Source organism: Rutilus rutilus (genome assembly GCF_951802725.1).
Source record: "Rutilus rutilus genome assembly, chromosome: 15".
NCBI lineage: Eukaryota > Metazoa > Chordata > Actinopteri > Cypriniformes > Leuciscidae > Rutilus > Rutilus rutilus.
Window position 1 is genome coordinate 2,483,522 of NC_140220.1, and position 3,171 is coordinate 2,486,692.

The following is a 3,171-nucleotide window of genomic DNA, read 5'->3' on the forward strand; positions in this document are numbered from 1 at the left end:
GAGGCAAAAATATTACTTAATTCAAATCAATATTATTAATATATTTAACACACTCAACATTTAAGCCCACCGGCAACTATAGTTACCGCAGTGCATATATATATATATATATATATATATATATATATATATATATATATATTTTTTTTTTTTTTTTTTTTACAAATGTAATTTTACTCAGTTTATTAATGTTTTTACTCCACATTTGGACATTTTTACTCCACAAAATGTTCAATAAAAGAAAAGAAAAATTCTCCCAAAAAAAAAAAAAAAAAGTTAAATTCGCCTTATAAAATACCCACATTTCTAACTTTCATTCATGGGGATAACATGGATAATTTGACATGGTTTAGTGTAAGATTGTTGCCCACATTTTGGAAAATGCCGTTTTAAAAGTAAAAAAGATTAAAAATAAATCCCTTTAACCAGTAGATGGCTGCAGAGCTCTAAAAGTACTAAAAGTTTCAAACTAAAAGACTTCTTTTCACAAGTTTTTCCAGGTAGATTCATATCTACAATTATAACAATAAAACTTTTTCTCAAAGTTTAGCAGTTTTTGTACTGAAAAAAAAAAAATCTGTTTTTCAGTAATGTTACATTATGATTAGAATCAAACCTGATTAGGATTTACAAAGAGAAAAGTTGGAGTTTTTAGAGTTTATCATTTATTTCAAACATCTGTTTTTCATATAATTCTACAAATTTAAAGTGTGCCACTTCATTTCTGTCTGTGTGTTCTGTGTTGTTTCTGATTTTGAGGATGAATTTTGTCCATTGATAAAATTCATTTGATTCTAATCATAATATAACATTACTGAAAATAGTTTTTTTTTTCAGTACAAAAAGTGCCTAAACTTTTGACAAAAAGTAACTTTTATTATTTTAATTGTGATTTCATAATATGTAGATATGAATACAACTGGAAAAACTTGTGAAAAGATGTCTTTCAGTTAGTCAAATAGCAAATAGTTCTGCAGCCATCTACTGGTTAAAGTGATAATTTGTTACTTGTAAAACAGCATTTTCCAAAAGATGGGCAAAAATCATACACTAAACCATGTCAAATTATCCATGTTATCCCCATGAATGAAAGTTAGAAATGTGGGTCAAAAAGACCCTGAAGAGCGCACAATGGTTTAGGCAAATGGATTTGTTTTTTGTTGTGTTTTCATATTCAAGAGATTATAAGCTAGATGCAGTTTTTTGGGTTTACATCAAATGTTCTTCGACTTTTATACATAATAAATTTGTTTATGAATAAAGATTGATCTGTTGAAAGCAGTTATTTTGAGATAAATGCCAAATGTTCTCCTCCTATTCATATTTTACATTGAGGGGGTGCATACAACATATTTGCCCACCGGCAACTATAGTTTCCGCACATTCAAATATGATTTTCAAGAAAGAAAAGAAAAAACCTGGGGAAAATAAATGCAGAACATGTTCACATACAGGTACAAGCACATTGACTACTCTAAAATATATCCAAGTTTCATTTAGTATTGTCTCTTGAGAAGATCTACTAAAATGTTTGCTGAAATGTGAGGGGTGTACTCACTTTTGTGAGATGCTGTAAGTAATGGGATATTTTATAAGACAGAAAATAAAAAGAGCCCTGGATGAAGTCCAAATTTGCTTACAATCCATTGTCGGAAACAGGCGTCTTTAGTGTTTGTCAATGATGAAGCAGCTGTGTGCAGCTTGCTTTAACCCCTTCCCTGATGATGATTTCATTTAATGCCATTCCACTAACCATATCCTCAAACCTTGCTGTGCAATATACTTATATACATTAATTTGATTGTCCACAATGCACATGATTTGCTTTATCAATGCTTTTATTAAACTGAGGAGTGTTACAGAGAAAATATTGAGAGGAGATTAAAGTACATGTGGAACAGGATGACTGCATATGATCTCATATTTCCACAACACAAATATAGTTCCTTGAGCTTGAACAGGACTGATCATTCCAGCAACGGTTGGCTGTAGGGTGGAATAATGAAATAAGTTATTCTGATCATTATAGTGCTGTTAGAATCAAAATAAAATAGAATATTCAACTTAAGGCACTTTGTGAAATCCAAATGAGTCACTTCATGATACCATATAATATGAAATTATAGCATTGCAAATTATATTAAAATGTAAAAAACAGTGCATTCTCACAGCTGAAGTTGATCTCCAAACAGTTCTCTGAACCACTGCCATTAGGTTCTCCAGAGCACCAGCCGGTAAAGTCAGCACTCACAGATCCATCACTCCACAACCACTGTCCGTCCTAATGAGTGAAGAGAATGAATACAAAAAGTGCACTACTGTAGTCAGTAAGTAAGTTCTTAAGTAAGAAGCTAATTAAGTTTGGCTTTGAAGTCAAACCATCTTCATTAGAAACATTGCATTTACTGTTTCAAGCAGAAATTCAGTTTAGACAAACAAATGGGTCTCTTTAGGGCACACAATTTAACTTACTTGTTCACCATCATGACCACCAACCCACACTGATGAGGAAGAGGAAGGCAACAGACTCAGCAGGAAATCATTTTCCGGTTTACTATGCACAGATGCAAGATTCGCACCAAGAGCTTGACAGTTTTTCTGAAGAGAAAGATTTTTTTTTTGTCAATATAAAATCTAATCTTTTTAGCAGAAAACATAAGTGACTTTTTAAACTACATTTTAGTAATTTAGTAAACAAGACTGCTCTGATTGATTATTTGATCAGTATCAGTTTTCTGTATTGCAGAAAAGGAAGTAAAAAAAAAAAAAAAAAACACCATTTCCACTTTATATGAAGTGTCTTTAACTAATATGTACTAACATTTAAATTAATCATTTGATTCAGTGCACTTATTGTGTACATACATGTTTTTGCATTGTACTTAAAAAAAAAATTGCATCCAATTAATACAGCTGTAGTCAATTTCTGTAATTAGATCTATGATTACACTATTGATCCGTCCCTTACACCTTAACCCACCCTTAAACCTAACCATACCATCAAACCTGTCCCTAATAACCTGTCCTTAACCCATATCTGTCATGATCCTGGTATCCTTCTCTTACACTCTTCCTCCCTCTTCTGGTCACACTCATTATTACATCCTTCCACGCACACACACATCCTCATTCATTATCCCATTCATCCTCAGCTGTTCCTCATCACCTCAT

The 3,171-nt window shown here is 31.9% G+C and overlaps 1 long non-coding RNA gene across 1 annotated transcript; it reads right to left on the reverse strand.

Annotated features, from left to right (window-relative positions):
* Positions 1-1,818: 1,818 nt before the first annotated feature.
* Positions 1,819-3,171, reverse strand: LOC311305585. The gene is made up of 3 exons (XR_014630031.1): positions 2,473-3,171; positions 2,170-2,281; positions 1,819-1,986 (listed from the first exon to the last, which is right to left on the reverse strand). It is a non-coding gene; the product is annotated as an uncharacterized lncRNA (long non-coding RNA).